Consider the following 25,241-nt stretch of genomic DNA (forward strand, 5'->3'; position numbering starts at 1 on the left):
ACATTTCCTTGATGACTGATGATGTTTTTCCATTCTTTAGTAAAGTATCTTTTGCCCCCTTTTTTTGTTAACAAATGGGGCTCTCGCTATTTTTCCCAGGCTGTCCTCAAACTCCTGGCCTCAAGCCATTCTCCCACCTCAGCCTCTGAGTATCTGGGACTACAGATTCATGTAACTACCAACTTAAGCAGAACACAGAACTACAGGCATGCACCACCATGCTGGTTCTATTGCTCATTTTTAATTGAGTTTTTTTTTCTTGTTGAGTTTTGAGAGTTCTTTATATATTTTGGATGAGTTATTTATCATGTGATTTGCATATATTGTCTCCCAGCAGCTGGTTTGTCTTCTCATTCTCTAATGCAAACACCTTTTAGTTGCCATTTTAATTGGTTGCTGCCTAAGTCCAATTGAACATGATGCAAAGAAAGACTACGACTAAAGAGACATGTTCTAACAGCACATCTCACTTTAGGTGATACTGCAGGAAAATATCCACTGGAAAATAGCCATTCCCTGGGAATTGGGAATGGTGGATTTTGCTTAACCTTGCCTCAGAAAGGCTCAAGCTATCTCTTTTAATTTTTTCTCAGGAACAGTCATTTCTCCCCACCCAACTACCCCTCTACACAAACAAATTTCCAGTAGTATCATTGTCCATTGATGAATATCTTCCACTTAGTTCACAAAACAAAAGTAATTTCTGAAAACAAACCAGGCACTTAACACATAGGCCATTTTTCTTTATTCACAAAACTTGGCACAAGTTTAAGGTCTAAATTGAGTTGTTTGAACTTATTTCAACCAGCTTCTAACTAACCAGATCTGCCTTTGGCCATTATAAGGGTATTTCTCCTTTCAGCATATTTTGCCCTTATTTCCATCAACTCAACTTTTTATACTTTGGGATCCTTTTATACCGTAGAAATACATCCTTTTTTATCTAAATCCTAGATTCACTTTTTTAATGCTATGTTATAAATAATGCCACCTCAATTCCAATTCCCTGTTAAATTATGACTGAGAAGCAATTTCATGGTAAGAAACATTCTTCTAACCACTGCCACGATGCAGCTATTATTGTGTCAAGTCCACTTTGTCTAATAGAGAGAACATGTGCTTAAGTCCTATCTTGGCCAGTTACTAGCTGTGACCATGGGCAATTTATAAATTCTCTGAATCTCACTATCTTCATCTATAACATGGGGGTCTTAATAGGCTTATAATGGGGTTCTCCGGAGAATAAATAGGCAAAGCATGTAGAATACATAGCATGTAGTAAGCACTATTTTTGTTCCTTCTTATTTTCTACTGACTTGTTCTTCTCTCAAGTTCTTTTATGTCTCTGTCCCCAGTATCAACCGCTGCACAAGTATCTTTGGAATTTCATCAATCACACTTTCTCATATATCAAGTCTCCTTTCATCTAAGTCAACCTATTTTTTATCACATTCATGATATGAGATGGATGCGCATTATACCAAAGTCTACTCACTTTGCAGTGAACAGTGTTATACCATTATAACAAAAGTCGATTGCAGTTTAAAACAAGGAACATGTAGGGTGACATTTTTAAATAGACGCTATTTCAGTTCATTCATCTAAAATCTAAATGTGTGTGTGTATCTCACAAATGTTATATCTAAAGTCACCATACAAATGCATTACCAGCAACAAAAAAAATTAAAAATATTCAAACATCTCCAAAATACTCGCAAGCATAAGAAGCCAAAATTCTTCCTATTACCTAAAGACTCATTGCTCCTCTTCATTTGCGTTTTCACAAATTCAAAGATATATTCAAGAACAAGTAATAAAGTGTTTGTGTTTCAAATAGTATGCCTAGTTAGAGGTTCTGGGACAGGGACCATGCTAGAACATTGTCTACTCATGATTAGCAATGGACGAACATTTGCTAAACTGAACAAAATCAAACTGAATTGGTGCTGTGATTTAAATGGCCACAGAATCAGAACTTTGGTGGTAACAGACTGTTTTGCATTCTGGACCAAGAGTACAGATTGGCAGCTTATTGAGCAACAGAAGAGAGATGATACTTTCAGATGCATATACATGTGCTTGTAATAAAGTGAGGACCACAAAACTGTATTTTGACCAATGAATCTTTATTCCCAGTTAGAAATTATAAACCTATTCTGTAGAAGGACTGTTCATGAAAACAACTATAAACCTAAACATCATCTGTTCTGAATGCTCAAATTACTTTGGATATGCAAGTAGTCTTTTGATAATATTTTTTCTTTTTTTCTATTTTCTAACTATATCTGAAACAATCATCTTGGATTGTACACTTCCTCTAATAAGAAATACTACATTTTCAAAAGACATGGCTTATTTCAATTCATTTCATAAGGCTAACCACCACCCCCCCCTTCGATTTGTGTTAGTAGTATGGCTTCAGCAATTACCTCTAAATGGAAGGTCAGCTCACTTCCCAGGTTGCAATACACAGCAGATTGTTTTGCCTTGATCTTCTGTTTTTAGGCTGTTCAACAAAATTTTCTGTGAAGCTGATGAATTTCTGAAGAAGAGATTACTGTGTGGAAGCCATGATGACACAGGGTATATTATCTGTAAAACATTGATAACAAAGGTATTATTTCTAAATTGTTTCAAAACAGCATACATTACATCAGCTATATTTACAAAGGAAGGGTAATTTGGTTCTGCTAGTTCAAAAGTAAGAGGAGAAGAAAATATTGGGCAGTTCACTTTGTGAATATGGCACATTTCATTTGCCCTTGAAGCCCAGGTGGAAACATTGTCCCATTGAGAAGGCCCAGGAAATTCTCTAAAGAATCTTCCTTGGGCTCAGGGAGGCAATTTAAATATTTCTTGCTCTCGGGGACTTCTGAAAATTTCTAAGCGATAACTTTAAATTGCTTCAGGCAAAAGATATTCAAAACTTTTAGAAATTTCAAGAATAATGCCCTAAAGGCTTAATCATATGAGACCCATTATTGTAATTTACATAACAAATCAGAAGTCTTGAAGACATGTCTTATCCCATTTTCAATCTATTACTATGTACTGCTGAGATCCTTTCTCCAAATATATTCTAATCACTTGGTCCAGACCTTTGTTCATCCTATCATGTCATCTTGTATGTAGTACAGTAGAAAGAACTCAGGCTACATTAAGTCTTCATTATTAACAATAATAATAACAGAATACAAATTTGCAGGCATCATTATAAGGGTTTTATAGATATAATGTCATTTAATTTGTTTTTGTTAAATTAACCCCATCAAAAAGTGGGTGAAGAATATGAACAGACACTTCTCAAAAGAAGACATTTATGCAGGCAACAGACACATGAAAAAATGCTCATCATCACTGGCCATCAGAGAAATGCAAATCAAAACCACAATGAGATACCATCTCACACCAGTTAGAATGGCGATCACTAACAAGTCAGGAAACAACAGGTGCTGGAGCGATTTGGAGAAATAGGAACACTTTTACATTGTTGGTGGGACTGTAAACTAGTTCAACCATTGTGGAAGACAGTGTGGCGACTCCTCAATGATCTAGAACTAGAAATACCATTTGACCCAGCCATCCCCATTACTGGGTCTATACCCAGAGGATTATAAATCATGCTGCTATAAAGACACATGCACACATATGTTTATTGAGGCACTATTCACAATAGCAAAGACTGGGAACCAACCCAAATGTCCATTGGTGATAGACTGGATTAAGAAAATGTGGCACATATACACCATGGAATACTATGCAGCCATAAAAAAGGATGAGTTCTTGTCCTTTGTAGGGACATGAATGAAGCTGGAAACCATCATTCTCAGCAAATTATTGCAAGGACAAAAAACCAAACACCGCATGTTCTCACTCATAGGTGGGAATTGAACAATGAGAACACTTGGACACAGGAAGGGGAACATCACACACTGGGGCCTGTCGTGGGGTGGGGGGAGGGGGGAGGGATAGCATTAGGAGATATACCTAATGTAAATGACGAGTTAATAGGTGCAACACACCAACATGGCGCATGTATACACATGTAACAAACCTGCACGTTGTGCACATGTACCCTAGAACTTAAAGTATAATAAAAAAAGAAAAAGCAAGTTTTAATGTATAACTAATCTAGAAATAATTGTATTTTGCTCTGAAATTGGAATTTAGATGTTATTGTAAATGTGGGTGGCATTTTGAAATTCACAACAAATTCAGAAATGTTTAAATCATACGATAGAAATGTAGAAGCTATTTAGCTTTTTTATTGTTACTCCAGAAGCTAATTTGTAACTTCATCTCACTCCATACTGTAAGCATTTCCAAAAAATTCACCTAAACAGATAATACTATTCCCTAGATTTATTGGCATAAAAATCTTATCTAATTTACAGTGGGAGGAGGTGATGCGAAACCATCCCAGATCACAAGGAATTGCTTCCTGGCCATCTTGTTAAGTTCTGATCTGTCACCATGTGGCTAAGCTTCTGATATGGTTTGGCTGTGTCCCCACCGACATCTCAACTTGAATTGTATCTCCTAGAATTCCCACGTGTTGTGGGAAGGACCCAGTGGGAGGTAATTGAATCACGGAGGCAGGTCTTTCCCCTGCTATTCTCATGATAGTGAATAAGTATCATGAGATCTGATGGGTTTATCAGGGGTTTCCGCTTTTGCTTCTTCCTCATTTTCTCTTGCCGCCACCAAGTAAGAAGTCCCTTTCACCTCCCACCATGATTCTGAGACCCCATCCATGTGGAACTGTAAGTCCAGTGAAAACTCTTTTTCTTCCCAGTCTCAGGTACGTCTTTATCAGCAGGGGGAAAACGGACTACTACAGTAAATTGGTACCAGTAGAGTGGGGCATTGCTGAAGAGATCCCCCAAAATGTGGAAGCGACTTTGGAACTGGGTAACAGGCAGAAGATGGAACAGTTTGGAGGGCTCAGAAGAAGACAGGAAAATGTGGGAAAGTTTAGAACTTCCTACAGACTTGCTGAATGGCTTTACCCAAAATGTTGATAGCAATATGGATAATAAGGTCCAGGCTGAGGTAGTCTCAGATGGAGATGAGAAACTTGTTGGGAGCTGGAGCAAAGGTGACTCTTGTCATGTTTTAGCAAAGAGACTGGTGGCAATTTGCCCCTGCCCTAGAGATTTGTAGAACTTTGAACTTGAGAGAGATGATTTTGGGTATTTGGCTGAAGAAATTTCTAAGCAGCAAAGCATTCAATAGGTGACTTGGGTGCTATTAAAGGCATTCAGTTTTATCAGGGAAGCAGAGCATAAAAGTTTGGAAAATTTGCAACCTGACAATGTGATAGAAAAGAAAAATCCATTTTCTGAGGAGAAATTCAAGCTGGCTACAGAAATTTGCATAAGTAACCAGGAGCCGAATGTTAACCCCTAAGATAATGGGGAAATTGTCTCCAGGGCATGTCAGAGGTCTTCACTGCAGCTCCTCCCATCACAGGCTGGAGGCCTAGGAGAAAGTGGTTTCACTGGCCCAGGGACCCCCTGCTGGATGCAGCCTACGGACTTGGTGCCCTGCGTCCCAGCTGCTCCAGATGTGGCTAAAAGGGGCCAACGCAGAGCTCGGGCCATGGCTTCAGAGGGGGTAAGCCTCAAGCCTCGGAAGCTTCCACATGGTGTTGAGCCTGCAAGTGCACAGAAGTCAAGAATTGGGGTTTGGAAACCTCTACCTAGATTTCAGAAGATGTATGGAAACACCTGGATGTCCAGGCAGAAGTTTGCGGCAGGGATGGGGTGCTCATGGAGAACCTCTGCTAGGTCAGTGCAAAGGGAAAAGTGGGGTTGGAACCCCCACACAGAGTCCCTACTGGGGCACTGCCTAGTGGAGCTGTGAGAAGAGGGCCACCATCCTCCAGACTCCAGAATGGTAGATCCACCAACAGCTTGCAACATTTGCCTGGAAAAGCCACAGACACTCAATACCAGCCTGTGAAAGTAGCTGAGAAGGAGGCTGTACTCTGCAAAGCCACAGGGTCAGAGCTGCCCAAGACCATGGGAATGCACTTCTTGCATCAGCGTGATCTGGATATGAGACCAGAGTCAAACGAGATCATTTTGGAGCTTTAAAATTTAACTGCCCTGCTGGATTTCGGACTTGCATGGGCTCTATAACCCCTTTGTTTTGGCCAGTTTCTCCAATTTGGAATGGTTGTATTTACCCAATGTCTGTATCCTCATTGTATCTAGGAAGTAACTAGCTTGCTTTTGATTTTACAGGCTCATGAGTGAAAGGGACTTGCCTTGTCTCAGATGAAACTTTGGACTGTGGACTTTTGGATTAATGCTGAAATGAGTTAAGACTTTGGGGGACCGTTGGGAAGGCATGATTGGTTTTGAAATGTGAGGACATGAGATTTGGAGGGGCCAGGAGTGGCATTATATGGTTTGGCTGTGTTGCCACCCAAATCTCAGCTTGAATTCTATCTCCCAGCATGTGTTGTGGGAGTGACATAGGGGAGGTAATTGAATCATGGGGGCCAGTCTTTCCTGTGCTATTCTCATGATAGTGAGTAAGTCTCATGAGATCTGATGGGTTTATCAGAGGTTTCTTTTTTGCTTCTTCCTCATTTTCTCTTGCTGCCACCATGTAAGAAGTGCCTTTTGCCTCCCACAATGATTCGGAGGCCTCCCCTGCCATGCAGAACTGTAAGTCCAATTAAACCTCTTTTTCTTCACAGTCTCAGGTATATCTTTATCAGCAGCATGAAAACAAACTAATACAGTTTCCCTCCTAAGAAGAAAGTGGTTTTGGACTTCTGTGTTTTGTTTTGTTTCATAACTATGTACTTTTTTTTAAGAAATAAAAAGGTAAGCTCTTTACTCATTTTTCCCTCCTCTTTCTTGCCAAGTTACAAGGGACCCCTAAATCCTATATCCAGCATTACTTAAGTAAAGCCTCCAAATCAGTCATATCAGAACAGTTTCAAGCTAATGAGATTGTTCACTTACTTTATTTGGCAAAGTTTTAGTTACTGTTTTTTTAACCTATTTCATTAAACCTGGGACATAGGTCATATTTGTAAAAAATTAAATGGTCCATTAAAGTACTTCCCCATCAGAAAATTTTTAAAAGTACAGTTATTTCTTCTGATATAACTTGGGATGTGAAAAACATCCTAATGGACATGCAGTGCAACTCAGCCTTTATGTGTGATCTCCAGATACCTAAAGAAATTGCCCATTTAAATTAAGATTTGACAGTTTTTACTGAGTCATCTTTCTAATATAATTATGCCCCTGCTTCCATTTATTCTTTTTGGAGTTACATTTTTCTTTCATCCATATGTATGTATCCATACTTATGTTAAAAACTTAGAAGTTTCAGAAAAGATACCAAGATAAATTTTTTGGATATTTCTTTCTTTTTTTTTTTTTTTTTGAGACCGAGTTTCACTCCTATTGCCCAGGCTGGAGTGCAGTGGTGCGATCTCAGCTCACTGCAACCTCCACCTTCCAGTTTCAAGTGATTCTCCTGCCTCAGCCTCCCGAGTATCTGGGATTACAGGCACATGCCATCACGCCCGGATAATTTTTGTATTTTTAGTAGAGACAGGGTTTCACCATATTGGCCAGGCTGGTCTCGAACTCCTAAACTCATGATCTGCCCACCTCAGCCTCCCAAAGTGCTGGGATTACAGGCATGAGCCACCCCACCTGGCCTTTTGGATATTTCTTTTCAGCCTTTATTCTGAGTAAGTTTTCTTGCTTTAGGTTTTGGTTTTGTAAAACAATGCAAAATACTGTTTTTGTTTTTCTTTTAACTATATTAACATAAGTGTTTTTATATTAATACAAATTCTTCAAAAATCTTATTTAATAGTTACAAATATTCCACTAAATAAATGTACTATGATGATTTTATATTTCCCCTTCATCACAGTAGACAAGCATAAAAATGATAACAAAATTATCCAATCCTCCAAGTCCTACAAAAATAATTTATTAGGGACTCTTTATAGTCTTAAATTTTCAATATCTTTACCCAAACAGAATATAAGACTTCACCTTAGAGAAAAAACAACATAAATGTCAGAAGTCTCTAGCACAAAGTATTAAAACACAGTGCTTTTTCAATGATCAAACATTTGGAATCTATTAACTGATTTTTAAAGAAGTTACACTAGCATTACAAGAGAAATACAAATAATGGCCTCTATGCTATTATCTTTTTTTAAAAAAACGGATCAAAAAACATGGGTGGATTCCATAGGGATGTTTGCAAGTAAAATTCTTTGGGAATAACCGTCTCGAGGATGTTCGAGTACCAAACGTACTACCTTATTCTCAGCATAAAATAAATATTTTCTTAAAGCAACTTTAAAATAGGAATAAACATTTTGGAGAAGTTAAAAGAGAAGGAATGGCTTTCCACTTAATTCATACCTTCCCTGAAACAGGTTTAGTATGAACTCCAGACTATTGATGTTTGTTCAAAGTCTCTATTAGAATTTTTCTGTCCAACTGAGATTGTACTCCTATAGTCAATCAAATTCTAATCATAAATAGTACCAAATAGGAGTATATCTTGGCCTATCCACATTTTCCTGCTCTATTTGGAGGCATGCATAATTTAGGAAAGCGTGAATTCAGTGACAATCCTCCTTTCCAAAGCCAATAGGATTAGAAATTCTCTTCTATGTTGAACATTGTTTAATTAAGGAGCAGCATAACCTATTGGCAAATGACTATTATAAGGCAAATCCTATACCATAACCAAAACTATTGTTTGAAAATACTAAGTTATGATACTAAGTATACTCGTCTATTGAGTCAATTAATGTATTTGTCTAGGGATATATTTTGCAGCTGAGGTAGAATACCATGAAGATGCAGAGTTGTTTTTAAAATGATATTCTGTGATGCATTTACTACAAACAAGGTCACCCACTGATAGTTATATCATTTTCTTTATGTTCTTTGGTTCACAACTCAGATGCTTGAGCTGACTCAAAATTCCTTCTTCAGGAAAATACTGGTCCTAAGAATAAATTTAACAAGCAGAAGAAAATGACTTTCATATGTATAGAAATAAAAGGCAGGCTCTCCTGTGTGCAGTTTGGTTGCTTTTAATTCTAAAATATCAAGAACCCAAAATTGTTTGCAATAAGCTACACAGAAGTCTTATCTCCAAGTCTCACCAGAATATTGTTTCACATCAGCTATCTAATTACTATTCTACACACAATTAAAGCACCAATGGTCCTCTCTAAGGTATTAAAGAGAGATGGTCAGAGATACCTTGCTACTCACGTGTGTTCTGTAGATGAGCAGCATCAACATTACCTGGGAACATCTTAATAAATGCAGATCTCAGAACCCAGGTCAGACCCACTGAATCAGAATCTTTTACATAGATTCCCCAGGTGACTCCTGGGAATATTAAAGTTTGAGAAGCACATTGACTAAATCAGTTATGTTCTTCCTCAGTTGCCCATTAGAATAACCTGGAGAGCATTATTAAAAAGATGTCTGATTCCCACCCAATGAAGTATAGTTAAAAAAAATACATGGGATTTAAAATCAGAAAACTCAGATTTAAATAGCAGCTCACTCACACTTACTCTAATTTTATATAAATTTCATCTTTCAAGATTTCATTTCCCTCAGAGAATTATAGTGATGATAAAATGAGTAATGTGTGTGTTCATATTTGTAAACTATAAAATCCTAAACCAATGGTATTGTTAATGATTTGTATGGTATAAACCCAAATAAATAAGTCTGTTGATCAGATTAAAGTATGCTCTCTCTGATGCTAATTTTTCAAAGTGGACTTTGTGGATCAATTGTATCAGTAATAACCGACACTTGTTTTAAAATGCAAAGAGCTCTTCCCTTCCTCAGACCTCATGCTCAATCTCAGGAAGTGGAATGCAGAAGTTTGCATATTTAATGACCTACCAATGTAGCGCAATTGCTTTATGAGCTAAAAGAGGAATCCCATAAGCTAAACTCATTCCTGTTACCACTATTCCAGCTAGCACTAGCATAGTTGTTGGACCTCCAACTTCTATGACCTCTTACTTTACATAATATGGGACCATTCGTTTAACTCACATGCTGTGTCCTTTTCTGGATTAGTCATACTCTAGGTATGAAAAAGTACACGGAAAGGACTAATTGGACAACTGAGTTTGAGTTGATTCTCATAAGTCTATGAGTACTCATAAGTTGACAAAAAGTCCTTTTTGTCACATGCTTAGTGGTGTATCTAGTGACCCTCTTGGGGAACAGAATATAGATCATCCCAGCACTCCTTGTTTCCCACCTATATTTATGCCATGGCAATCCCTCCTTCCTGGATATCAGGCTGACATCCTTTTTACTCCCTCTATCCTAATAAACTTCCTATCAGAGGGAAAAAAACTCTCTTTCACAGATTGTATTATACAAATGTCTATCTTCTATTCCATGGGGTCCACGGATTGTGTGCTCCTAGCAGTGATGGCATATGATAACTGTGTGGTCATCAGCAAATTCCTGAGATACCCTCTCATCATAAATAAGGTGCCTTGGCTGGGTGCAGTGGCTCATGCCTGTAATCCCAGCACTCTGGGAGTCCGAGGCTGGTGGATCACCGGAGGTCAGGAGTTCAAAACCAGCTTGGCCAACATGATGAAACCCCATCTCTACTAAAAATACAAAAAATTAGCCCTGTGCAGTGGCGGGCACCAGTAATCCCAGTTACTTGGGAGGCTGAGGCAGGAGAATTGCTTGAACCCGGGAGGCCGAGGTTGCAATGAGCCAATATCATGCCACTGCACTCCAGTCTGGGCAACAAGAGCGAAACTCCACCTCAAAAATAATATAAAATAAAATAAAATAAAAAAGGTGCTTTGTGTTTTCATGGCTGCTGTCTCTTATGAATTAGGATTTCTCAACAGACTGGCACAAAATGTATTAACAGTTACATATGAATGCACTTTTGTGGAAAACATGTCATTAATCATTTTTATAAAATATTACAGTTAATGCCTCTGGCCTGCATAGATATTTCCTTGAATGAGAATATAATAATATTGGGCAAAGTAAACTTTTCATTTACTTTATTACTACCATTTCAGTTCTTTATATTCCGTTTTTTATATTTTCACCATCTATGCTGTATTGAAATCAATTCAGCTGAAGGAAGGAAAAAGGTCTCTTCCACCTGTTCAGCCCACATAACAGTGGTGATTGTGTTTCACCGGACAATCCTCTTCATGTACATAAAGGCAACATCTAATGGCACTACTTCAGAGAAACTGGTTGACCTGTTCTGCGGGGTAGTAATGCTCAAGCTCAATCTTATCATCTATAGCCTGGGGAATATGGAGGTGCTTGGGGTTATGAAGAAATTGATCAGTATGAGTAGACCCTGGTGCTGGAAAAATGATGAGAAACTGACATCTTTGAGTTCATGTACAAAATAAGCTCACATATTTTGAGGCAAGAATTTTAAATATAAATAGAACAGAAGAAATGACAATTATGTCTAGAAACAAAATTTCAGCATTAGAAAGAAGTTTCAACATTAATAATCTAATATTTATCTTTAAGAAAATGACCATGACCTCATAAAAATATAGAGACAAGTAATCTAAGAAGTACATGTAAAGTTATGGGAGTCAGACAAAAAATATTTATAATTAAGCCTTTCCAAGAAAAGACAACATAAGTCCTTAACAAATAAAATACATTTGTCAGCCCTCTTCGGAATACCTTTTATATATTTATTTGTTTATGCTTATTTGTTTTTTTACCCAGGGACCTTATCTGGCCCTCACCTACATTTCTAGCTACATACTTCACCCTTTTCTGTCCATACCCATGTTGCCTCCATCCCCCTTTCCACATACTGTGTTCCATTCTCTATGTATTTACACAATTATTTCAAGCTCTTTCACACCTAAGTGCAACAGTACATGCTACTTCCTCTGCATGATCACATTTCTCCTTCTTCTCTGGTAAAATCTCAGAAGAGATGGGCAAAGTGTCATATCCTCTGCAAAGCTTTCCAATACTGTCATTAAAACAGCAAAAACAGGCCAGGTGCAGTAGCTCACACCTGTAATCCCAGCACTTTGGGAGGCCGAGGAGGGCAGCTCACGAGGTCAAGAGATCAAGATCATCCTGGCCAACATGGTGAAACCCTGTCTCTACTAAAAATACAAAAATTAGCTGAGTATGGTGGTGCGCTCCTGTAGTCCCAGCTACTCGGGACGCTGAGGCAGGAGAATCACTTGAACCCGGGAGGTGGAGGTTGCAGTGAGCCGAGCTCATGCCAGTGCACTCCAGCCTGGCAACACAGTGAGACTCCATCTCAAAAAAACGAAAAAAAAAAAAACAGCAATTACTTTTGCACCAACCTAATACTTATTCCCTCTTCTATGCTACCCAGACCTTTACTTCTGCTACAGTGGTCTTTCTTTTATGCTATAACCATTTGTTAGTTTCTGAAATCTTCTCAATGGCAGGACCATGGCTCACTGTTCTCTTTATGAAGTCCAATGCCATGTTAATTTAAAATAGTAGGCAGCAATAAACTGCTGAATGAACTAATTAATTAAAATTTTAAAAGAACAGTAAAAATAAAAGTCCAAGTATTCAAACTAAAAGAAATGAACTTTATATATTATTTCATCCCCCAAACCACAATTCCAAATACTTTTGGTATAATATCAGATAATCCTTTTGTTGTTGTTGTTTGAGACAGGGTCTCCCTCTGTCACCCAGGCTGGAGTGCAGTGATGCAACCCGGGCTCACTGCAGCCTCCACCTCCTAGGCTCAAGTGATCCTCCCACCTCAGCCTCCCAAGTAGCTGGGAGTACAAGCATGCACCACCATGCCCAGACTTTTTTTTTTTTTTTTAGTAGAGGCGGGATTTTGCCACATTGCCCAGGATGGTCTGGAACTCCTGAGCTCAAGTGATCCACATGCCTTGGCCTCCCAAACTGCTGAGATTATAGGCATAAGCTACTGCATCTGGCCTCAGATCATCTTTTAGTATAGGAGAAACCAGGGGAAAAAAAGATTGAATAAAATATACTGCAGAGGCCATTGGGTTGAGTAAGACAAAAAAGCATATCAGTATACATTATTCTCTGATAATCAATTGACACGAGATTACTGTCGATGACTAAACTTCTTTTAAAGAGCACTAATTCTTTCTCTCTGGTTCAGAAACAATAAATAACTTTATTCTAAATATTTTCCCCCTATAAAAATTTTACCCTGGGTAGATAGTGAGTTATAATTATGCAATAATGTTGCCTAAGATATTATCACTATTCTTGTCTGTATGTTTGCCCCAATTCTGTACTACAAACTCATATTCAATTTTTAAGAACAAATTTTAAAGTAATTGCAAATATTGGGTGATGATTTTCAGAGTATATGCTAAAACACTTTGGAGTAATGTTTCTGTATTTAGTAGGAAATTCAGTTTGCAGCATATATGGAAAAACCCCGACTCAATTCAAAAAAATCAGAAGCAAAATTCTAATACTCCCTCAGAGGAATGTCAGCATAGGTAGCAGGAAAAACAACTATTCTTTTCTTTTTTTTTTTTTTTTTTTGAGACGGAATCTCGCTGTGTCGCCCAGGCTGGAGTGCAGTGGCACGATCTCGGCTCACTGCAAGCTCCACCTCCCGGGTTCACACCATTCTCCTGCCTCAGCCTCCTGAGTAGCTGGGACTACAGGCGCCCACCACCACGACCCGCTGATTTTTTGTATTTTTAGTAGAGACGGGGTTTCACCGTGTTAGCCAGGATGGTCTCTGTCTCCTGACCTCGTGATCCACCCGCCTCGGCCTCCCAAAGTGCTGGGATTACAGGCGTGAGCCACGGCGTGCGGCCAAAAAACAACTATTCTTAAACTTTATAACAATTTATCTCTTGCTGTCCTGTCTTCCTGAAATATCTCTTAAGAGAAATTATTTCATTTCTCTCTCTTTTTTTTTTTTTTTTTGAGATGGAGGCTCGCTCTGTCGCCCAGGCTGGAGTGCAGCGGCGTGATCTCCGCTCGCTGCAACCTCTGCCTAGCGGATTCAAGCGATTCTCCTGCCTCAGCCTCCTGAGTAGCTGGGATTACGGGCACACACCACCATGCCCTGCTAATTTTTTGTATTTTTTAGTAGACATGGGGTTTCACCATGTTGGCCAGGCTGATCACGAACTCCTGACCTCAGGTGATCTACTAGCCTCAGCCTCCCAGAGTGCTGGGATTACAGGCGTGAGCCACCGCGCCCGGCCGTTACTTCATTTCTTAAACTTGCACATTTATTGCAGAGAGAGAAGGTTTTAAATCCTACAGCCACTTATTACACGTACAAAGTCTTGTGGCTTTTGCAGTTTGGCGAGCAGGAGTGAATAGTGCACGGCGGCTTTTTCTCCCCTGTTGCTTGGGTGAGCAGGAGGGAGGGTTACAGTGTTGCAGGATCCCTTCAGTGCCGTTTCGCCAACCAGAAATCTCTGTGGCCGCCCTGAACTCTGCCGGGGGCCTCACTCGGGTCCTCCGGACTTGCTGCACCCGCTCGGCCCGGAAGGCTGTGTTCAACTAGCGCCACCAGCCCGGATCCCACGCCTGCCGCGGCTCCACGCTCAGCCTGCAGCTGGACTCAGCGTGCCACAGCAGCTTCCGTGTTGGGCACTGGCGTCTAGACGAGGTGGTGGCACCCGAAAACTCGGAGATGCCAGCAACTGCAGACCCCCAAGGGATGTTACAGCTTTTGCTCTGGGAGTCCCGAGGTCTGAGCCCCCAGGAAATGTTACAGCTCTCTCTGGTTCTGCCGCCCGCAGCTCAGTGAACACGGGCATGTTACAGCTTGTTCATTCCCCAGGCTTGCAGCCTCAGTGAGATCCGGGTTCCTGTCCCACAATCAAGAAGAATAAGGTGCGTGGACACCGGAGAGTAAGGCAGAGAATTTATTTAGCAACAGAAAGAAAGCTCTCAGGGCCGGGCGCTGTGGCTCACGCCTGTAATCCCAGCACTTTGGGAGGCCAAGGCACGCAGATCACCTGAGGTCAGGAGTTCAAGACCAGCCTGGCCAACATGGGGAAACGCTGTCTCTACTAAAAATACAAAAATTAGCCAGGCGTGGTGGCGGGCGCCTGTAATCCCAGCTACTTGGGAGGCTGAGGCAGGAGAATCGCTTGACCCTGGGAGGCGGAGGTTGCAGTGAGCCAAGATCGCGCCATTGCACTCCAGCCTGAGCGAGGAGAGTGAAACTCGTCTCAAAAAAAAAAAAAAAGCTGTCAGCAAACAGGTGACCCAAGAGTGGGTCGCCATCTGTCTGGCTGAGTCTGGCTGGTTTTTATGGGCTCAGAATGGGGAAGTGGGTGCTGATGGGGTCCATGCGTGGTCTTGGAAAAAGCACCATTCAATTGGTTAAAAGGCATTGAGGAAGTTCTCACACCGGTCGTGGACTCTATCCAGCCAGCATATCCGTCTTCAGGCTTCAGGCTGTCTTTGGCTTGAAGGTCGGCTTTCACCAGGGACTCATCCCTGTCTGTGTAAGAATTTGTCTGTCCTCTGTCACTATCACTCTGAGCCTAAAACTCCTTATTTGTAAAATGTCAGTAATGTCTGTTACAGAGTTCTCTCAAACTAATGCTTGAGGGTAGGGACTGTATCCTATCCAGCATTTAGTTTCCAGCACTAGCAGAAGGACAGGCACATTCCCAATGCTGAATAAATAAGACAAAAATTTAATCAACAAAAATGAAGACAATCATATGTTATACTGTCCATCATCATTAATTAATTTTTTAAAAATTTAAATAGCATATGTAGGATACCTTGCATATGCTTTGTATTCCTTTAAATGGTGCTGAAAAAGAAATGTCTGGTCCCCATTTAAAAGTAGTTAAATAAGAATCTCTGGAGATTAGACTTCAGAATCAGTACATTTTTTAGTTTGCCAGATGATTCTAATTAAAAGCCAGATTGGCAATCACTAATCAAACTGCCTGTTATTTAAGGCTTTTCCACACTTTGGAACCATGGCATATGTTACACTCCCTGCATTGTCATATTTCATCTTCTCTGATGAAATGTTTCACCCTCTAGGGAGTCTTCCAAAACTGCCCCAGAGTAATCAAAGCCTTCCTCTCTGCTGTCCTTGCCACTTTCCCATACTGTAGTGCTTAGCTATTATATTGTAATCATTTGAGACCTTCTCAAAGTTTCCCAATGGCAGGAAACATGGTTCTATGTTTTAAAGAGAGAGATGGAGAGATACCCAATGCCCAATAAAATAAAAATACTAGGAAGTTAATAAATGAACATATGGAAGAAAAAATTAAAAGGATAATAAAAATTCAGTCCAAGAAACACATGTAACACATGGAATAAAAGAGAATGGGAGAGTAACATCAGCAGGATGGCCAACTAGACGTGCCTAATTACCACTCCTACCACAGAAAAGGACCAAGACAATGAATAAACAACTACATTTCAACAAGAATGATTAAAAGAGTGTGCCGGACTACATCAAGGAAGTGGTAGAAACTTTATAAAACACAGAAACTCAGGCTGACTGCATAGAAAAGGGAACAAAACACCCTGCCTCTGCCACCTCATCTGCCCATATGGGATCAGCTGGAAACCAGGAGGGACTTCTCTGCTGGGAAAAGGTAAGCAGGAAGCCTGCAGCAACTCCCATTACCACCATTGCAGTCTTTGCTATGAGAAAATCCTACAGTCCTCATGGAGCCTGAACCCAATTTAAGGGAGCTGCCTAGAATTCAATTCTACTCCAGCAAACAAGCCCATGTTGTGCCCCACCCCACCCACCCTCGTGTCCCAAGCTGCCACTGCACTTGCCATCTTGAAATGGAAGCCACTGCCACTGGGGGTCAGTAGGCACTGCACCTCTCCATTTCTGAGTCTCCACCATCATTGCACCATGCTCACACATGGTAGTATGCCATTTATCAGCTGGGCTCACCAACCCCTGGAAACAGGCTGCCTAGGAGACACTCCATCTTCCCCATTTCAGTGGCTGCTGCACTCCACTCCTGACTATTGAGAGCCTTGGCATCCCATCCCCAGGAAAGCAGTGCCTGAGCCAGCAGAGTTGCCATGACCCACCAGCATGTAAATCAGCCTTGTGCCCCTCTGCTGGGGAAGCCACATCCAACGTGGTGAAGCAGTTCTGCAGCCTTGGTGCCCAAGCCAACCTGATGCCTCAAGCCCAGAAAACTAGAGCTATGGCCCAGGAAAGCAGCTGCAATTGCAGTGCCCAAGCCCACACAGTACCCTGCCTCTTGGGGACCAGGCTCCCCAGCCCAGTAGAGAACCCACACCCAAGCCAGCAGAGCAGTCATGCCTTCTCAGCACCTGCACCAGCCTGGTACCTCGACCCCAGAGGACTGGAGCTTTGGCTCAGGGAAGCAACTTTGACCCTGTACCTGAGCCCCTGTGGCACCCTGCTCCTTAGGGACCAGGCACTCCAGCACAGCTAAGAAACTGCACCCAAGCCAGCAGAGCAGTCAAGCCTCCTCAGCGCCCTGAACCAGCCCAGTGCCTCAGCCCCAGGGGAATGGAGCTTTAGCCCAGGGGAACAGCTGCAAACTTGATGCATGAGCCCAGCCCCCAAGGGAAACATAACTTTGGCTGATCTGTATCACCCCCACCTTAGGGCTGAACAACCACAGTGCCCTACCTCAATGGATCTGGACCAGCCCTCCAAAGCCTGTGCTGCTGAGGTGCACCATCTCCCTGGAGAATAAAGACAACATTGCACTGCTCCTCATCCATGGAGCTGAAGCCACAGCTGCTCCACACAACTCCTTGCTGCCAAGAAATGCGCCCTTGTTGCTACTGTATTCAGCTCCACAGAGCCTAACCCCTGCTGTGTCGCACCATTACAGGATCCACAGTAACCACTATGTAGTACCCTCTCTCTTGGTGTCCAAGTTGCCACTGTGGCCTCTTGTCTCCAGAATTCAAATTACAGATTGCCCTGCCCCCCAGATGTGAGCCTCTGGAACACACCTTCATCCCTGGAACCATGCCAGCCCTATACTCTGATCCCCAGAATCAGAGTCACAGCTATATCCCTACCCCATGAAACCAAACTGCTGGGGAGTGTCTCATAGTCACAGTCCTTGGCTTGATGGAAAAGCTGCAGCCACCCATGACTAAGAGAGTAAACCTGCACCCATGTCACAGGTTCCACAGTAGTTCAACAAGACATAATCCACAGCCACTCCAACCACCTGTGTGGTGGAACACAGCCTTGTTGTGGCTTCCAGTGGCCAATGTCAGATAACACACCAAGAGAGATCCCCTAAGTTAAGTCTCCCCACTGTGAAGAAAATGAAAACACGAAGATCTCTAAAGCCTTTGCCACCAAGAACCCTAACATTCTACCTTGCCACCACTGCTGCCAGTTTCCTGCAGCCTAGGCCACTGAGGTACCTACAGTCATCACTGACATTGATTATAGCTGAAAAAACCTCATGGAGACTACAGTACTATGCCCACCCAGACCCACACTCTACCCAAATGACAGTCAACACACTCTATCCAATTGACACAATAAGACCCATCTTCAAGGGAAAGTCTTCCCCTATAAAAGCTATTGTATAAAATTAAAAGGCAACTCTTTCATCAGATACACAGAGATCAATACAGGGGCACAAGAAACATGAAAAAAAAAAAGAAGGAAACATGACACCACCAAAGGAAAACAATATTTCTCCAGTGGCTGACCGCAAAAGAAATGGAAATATATAAGCTGCCTAAAAAGAAATTCAAAACAATTTTCTTAAGGAAACTCAGTGAGATCAAGAGAACACAGAAGACAAGTCAATGAAATCAGGAAAACAATTTATGATCTACACGAGAAATTCAACAAAAATATAGATTTAAAAAAAAAAGAACCAAACAGAAATCTAGAAGCTGAATAAGTCAATGAATAAAATAAAAAATCTAATTTAGAGCTTCAACAGCAGACTAGATGAAGCTGAAGAAATAATTTCTGAACCTGAAGACAGGTCTTTTGAAATAATCCAGTTGGGGAAGGGGAGGAAGAATGAAAAAACATGAAAAAATCCTCCTTATGGGACTATGGAGAGCCATTAAGCAAACAAATATTGCATTGTGAGAAGAAATTGAGAAAGGCACAGAAAGGTTATTTAACAAAATAATTGCTGAAAACTGAGTCTCGGTAGAGATATACACATTCAGATCTGTAATACATGTATGCAATTCAATAAATGTGATACCTCATATGAACAGAATGAAGGACAAAAAACTGTGATTATGTTAATTGATGCCAAAAATCATTCAATAAAATTTTACATTCCTTAATAACAAAATCTCTCAAAAGAGTCATATACAACAGATCCACAGCTAGTATTATGTCGAATGAGGACAAACTGAAAGCTTTCCCTGTAAGGTCTGAAACAAGATAAAGATGCCCGCTTTCACCAATTTCATTTAACATGGTACTAGAAGTCCTATCCAGAGCAATTAGACATGGGAAACAAGTAAAGAGCAACAAAATAGGAAAGGAATAAGTCAAAGTTTCCTTCTTAGCAGATGATATAATCTTATATTTAGAAAAACCTAAAGATGTTATCAAGAAATTCTTACAACTGATAAACAAATTCAGTAAAGTTTCAGAATACAAAATTAACATGAAAAAAAATCAGCAAAATTTCCATATGCCAGCAGTGAAAAATCTGAAAAATAAATTAAGAACGCAATCCTATTTACAATAGCTGCAAAATATATAAAATATATAGGGATAAACTTAAAGAAGTAAAATAGCTCTATAATGAAAACTATAAAGCATTGATAGAAGAAATTGAAGAGGACACAAAAAATAGAAAAATATTTCATATTCATGGATTGGAAGAATCAATATTGTTAAAATCTTCATACTACACAAAATCATCTACAGATGCAATTCCTATCAAAATACCAATGTCATTCTTCAAAGAAATAGAAGAAACAATCCTAAGCTTCACATGGAACTACAAAAGAACTAGAATGATCAAAGCAACCCTGAGCAAAAGAACAAAGCCATAGGCATCACTCTACCTGATTTCAAATTATATTACAAAGTTATAGTAACCAAAACAGCATGGTACTGGCATAAAAACAGACATGAAGACCAATGGAACAGAACAGAGAACCCATAAATCACACATTTACAGTCAACTCATTTTATCTGAATAGACATTTCTCAAAAGACATACACATGGCCATAAGGTATATGAAAAAATGCTCAACCTCACTAATCATCATGGGAATGCAAATTAAAGACACAATAAAAAATTATTCCAGTTAAAATGGCTGTCATCAAAAGACAAAAACAATACATGCTGACAAGGCTGCAGAGAAAGGGGATCTCTTGTATACTGTTTGTGAGAATGTAAAGTAGTACAGCCATTATGGAAAACAGTATGAAGTCTCCTCAAACAAATAAAAATGGAGCTTCTATATGATTCAGCAATTCCATACCTGGATATATATTCAGGTATATATCCAAAATAAAGGAAATCAACATAATGAAAAAAAATCTGCACTCCCACGTTTATTGCAGTACCAATCGCAATAGCCAAGATACGGACTCAACCTACGTGTTCATTGATAAATTAATGGATAAGAAACTGTAGTATACACTGGCCCCACAGAAATACAAACAACCATTAGAGAATATTATGAACACTTTCTGCACACAAACTAGAAAATCTAGAAGAAATGGATACATTCCTAGACACATACACCCTCTGAAGACTGAACCAGGAAGAAATTGAATCCCTGAACAGACCAATAATAAGCTCTGAAACTGAGTCAGAAATAGTCTACCAACATAAAAAAAGCCCAGGACCAAACAGACTTAGAGCTGAATTCTACAAGATGTACAAAGAATAGCTGGTACCATTCCTGCTGAAACTATTCCAAAAAATTGAGGAGGATGGACACCTCCATAACTCATTCTAATCATCCTGATAGCAAAACCTGGCAGAGACACAACAAAAAAAGAAAACTTCAGGTCAATACCCTTGATGAACATCAATGTAAACATCCTCAACAAAATACTTGCATACCAAATCCAGCAGCACATCAGAAAGCTTATCCACCATGATCAACTAGGCTTTATCCCTAGGATGCAAGGTTGGTTTGACACATGCAAATAAATACATGTGATTCATCACATAAATGAATTTGACACCCCTTCACATTAAAAACTCTCAATAAACTAGGTATTGAAGGAACACACCTCAAAATAATAAGAGCTGTCCATGACAAACCCACAGCCAACATTATACTGAATGAGCAAAAGCTGGAAGCATTCCCCTTGAAAACCAGCACAATACAAGCATGCCCTCCCTCACCACTCCTATTCAACATAGTACTGGAAGTCCCGGCCAGGGCAATCAAGCAAGAGAAAGAAATAAAGGGTATCCAAATAGGAAAAGAGGAAGTCAAACTGAGAGGTGAAGCCAGCTGGGCTTCTGGGTCAGGTGGGGACTTGGAGAACTTTTGTGTATAGCTAAAGGTTTGTAAACGCACCAATCAGCACTCTGTAAAAACGCATCAGTCAGCACTCTGTAAAATGGACCAATCAGCAGGATGTGGATGGGGCCAAATAAGGGAATAAAAGCTGGCTACCCGAGCCAACAGTGACAACCTGCTCGGGTCCCCTTCCACGCTGTGGAAGCTTTGTTCTTTCGCTCTTCACAATAAATCTTGCTGCTGCTCACTCTTTGGGTTCACACTACCTTTTATGAGCTGTAACTCTCACTGTGAAGGTCTGTGGCTTCACTCCTGAAGTCAGCAAGACCACGAACCCACCAGAAGGAAGAAACTCCAGACACATCTGAACATCAGAAGGAACAAACTCCGGACACACCATCTTTAAGAACTGTAACCCTCACTGCGAGGGTCCAGAAGGAAGAAACTCCAGACACATCTGAACATCAGAAGGAACAAACTCCGGACACACCATCTTTAAAAAGTGTAACACTCACCACGAGGGTCCGCAGCTTCATTCTTGAAGTCAGTGAGATCAAGAACCCACCAGAAGGAACCAATTCCAGACACAAAACTATCCCTGTTTGCAGACAACATGATTCTATATCTAGAAAACCCCATAGTCTCAACCCAAAACATTCTTAAGCTGATAAACAACTTCAGCAAAGTCTCAAGATACAAAATCAATGTGTAAATATCACTAACATTCGTACACACCAATTCCAGTCAAGCCAAAGCCAAATCAGGACTCATTCCCATTCACAAATGCCAAAAAAAGAATAAAATACCTAAGAATACATCTAACCAGGAAGGTTAAAGATCTCTATAAGAAGAATTACAAAACACTGCTCAGAGAAATCAGAGAAGACACAAACAAATGGAAAAACACTCCATGTTCATGAATAGGAAGAATCAATATCATAAAATGGCCATATTGCCCAAAGTAATTTATAGATTCAATGCTATTCCTGTTAAACTACCATTGAGATTCTTCACAGAACTGAAAAAAAAAAAACTACTTTAAAGTTCAAATGGAACCAAAAAAGAGCCTGAATAGCCAAGGCAATCCTAAGCAGAAAGAACAAAGCTGAAGGCATTGCACTACCCGACTTCAGACTATACTACCGGGCTATAGCAACGAAAACAGCATGGTAAGGGTACAAAAACAGACCTATAGACCAATGGAACAGAAGAGGGAACCCAGAAATGAGGCTGCACACCTACAGCTATCTGATCTTCAACAAACCTGACAAAAACAAGCAATGGGGAAAAGATTCACTATTCAATAAATGGTGTTGGGATAACCGGCGAGCCATATGCAGAAGATTGAAACTGGACCCCTTTCTTATATCATATACAAAAATTAACTCAAGATGGATTAGAGACTTAAATGTAAAGCACGAAACTATAAAAGCTCTGGAAGACAACCTAGACAATACTATTCAGGACACAGGCCACAGGTACAGGCAAAGATTTCGTTACAAAGATGCCAAAAGCAATTGCAACACAAGCAAAAATTGACAAATGGGATCTAATTAAACTAAAGAGCTACTGCACAGCAATACAAAATTATATATATAAACATATATAAAATTATATATATAATAAAATTATATATATATTATATATGTATATATAAACAGAGTGAACAGACAGCCTGCAGAATGGGAGAAAATTTTTGCAAACTATGCAACTGACAAAGGTCTAATATCTAGTATCTATAAGAAACTTAAATTTACAAGAAAAAAGAAAAAACCCCATGAAAAAGTGGACAAAGGACATGAACAGACACTTTTCAAAAGAATATATACATATGGCCAAAAATCATGAAAAAGATGCTCAACATCACTGATTATTGGAGAAATACAAATCAAAATCACAATGAGGTACCATCCCACACCAGTCAGAATGGCTACTAATAAAAAGTCAAAAAATAACAGATGCTGGTGAGGTTGCAGAGAAAAAGGAATGTTTATACACTGTTGGTTGGAGTGTAAATTAGTTCAACCATTGTGGAAGATAGTGTGGTGATTCCTCCAAGATGTAAAGACAGAAATACCATTCAACCCAGCAACCCATTACTGGGTATATATTTGAAGGAATATAAATTGTTCTATTATAAAAACACTTGCACATGTATGTTCATTGCAGCACTATTCACAATAGCAAAGACATGGAATCAACCTAAATGTTCATCACTTATAGACTGGATAATGAAAATGTGGTACATATACACCATGGAATACTATGCCACCCTAAAAATGAATGAGGTCATGTCCTTTGCAAGAATGTGGATGGAGCTGGAGGCCATTATCCTCACCAAACTAATGCTGGAATAGAAAACTGAATACCACATGTTCTTCATAAGTGGGAGCTAAATGATGAGAACACAGGGACATACAGAGAGAAACAACATACACTGGAGCCTATTGGAGGGTGGAGGGTAGGGGTACATGGAGAGGATCAGGAAAAATAACTATGGGTACTAGGCTTAATGCCTGAGTGACCTAATAATCTGTACTACAAACTCCCATGACGCAAGTTTACCTATATAACAAACTTGTACAGGTACCCCTGAAATTAGAATAAAAGTTTAAAAAAAAGAAAATGTGGTATATACACGATGAAATATTACTCTGCTATAAATGAAATTATGTCACTTGCAGCAAAATGGATAGAATTGGAGGACCTTATGTTCAGTAAAATAAGACACAGAAAGAAAGATGTTGTATGAATAGAATGGTAGTTACCAGAGGCTGGGGAGGGGAAATGAAACAAATTTGCTTAATAACTGTATAAAAATACAGTATGGGGCCAGGCATGGTGGTTCACACCTCTAATCCCAGCACTTTGGGAGGCTGAGGCAGGCAGATCACGAGGTTAGGTGATCGAGACCATCCTGGCCAACACGGTGAAACCCCGTCTCTACTAAAAATTAGCTGAGCATAGTGGTGCATGCCTGTAATCTCAGCTACTCCAGAGGCTGAGACAGGAGAATCACTTGAACCAGCGAGTTGGAGGTTGCAGTGAGCCGAGATCGTGCTGCTGCACTCCAGCCTGGTGACAGAGGAAGACTCCGTCTCAAACAAACAAAAAAAAAATACAGTATGATAGAAGGAATAAAATCTAGTGCTTGGTAGCACAATATGGCAACTATAATTAACAATAATTTATTGTATATATCACACAATAACTAGAATAGATTTCCAATATTCCCAATACAAAAATTTAATGAATATTTGAGGTTGAGTATCCCAGTTACCTAGATTTGATCTATACTGTGCATTTGTATCAAAAGATTACATAAACCCCATAAGTACATACAATTATCATGTATCCATAAAAGCGAAAAGTTAAATAAAATTTTTAAAAAATGAAAAAGTATTTCCCCAACATGCAAAAATGAAAGGCATTTTTCACCGCTACACCAGCCTTACAAGAGATGCTTAAGAAAGTGCTCCAACTGGAAGTGAAAGGACAATAATCACTGTCATGAAAACATATGAAAGTATAAAACTCACTGGTAGAGATAAATTCATAATCAAATTCAGAATACTGCATTACTGTAATGGTGATGTATAAATCTTTCAAATATCTAGTATGAAAGTTAAAAGTCAGTATGGTCTAAAATAACTATAGCAACAATAGGTTGTTAAAGAATAGAAAATGTTGGCTGGGCACGGTGGCTCACGCCTCTAATCCCAGCACTTTGGGAGGCTGAGACAGGCATATCAT

General features: G+C 39.9%; 1 protein-coding gene across 8 annotated transcripts in view; it reads right to left on the minus strand.

Annotated features, from left to right (window-relative positions):
* Positions 1-25,241, minus strand: part of LOC101150014 (olfactory receptor 13C9) — a 219,929-nt gene that overhangs the window by 92,266 nt on the left and 102,422 nt on the right. For all 8 annotated transcript variants that reach the window (XR_010130311.1, XR_010130312.1, XR_010130310.1 and 5 more), the window contains one exon: positions 2,430-2,592. The gene's annotated coding sequence lies outside the window, so the exon portion shown is untranslated. The remainder of the gene's footprint in view (positions 1-2,429; positions 2,593-25,241) is intronic.

The sequence above is a fragment of the Gorilla gorilla genome, chromosome 13, assembly GCF_029281585.2.
Source record: "Gorilla gorilla gorilla isolate KB3781 chromosome 13, NHGRI_mGorGor1-v2.1_pri, whole genome shotgun sequence".
Lineage (NCBI taxonomy): Eukaryota > Metazoa > Chordata > Mammalia > Primates > Hominidae > Gorilla > Gorilla gorilla.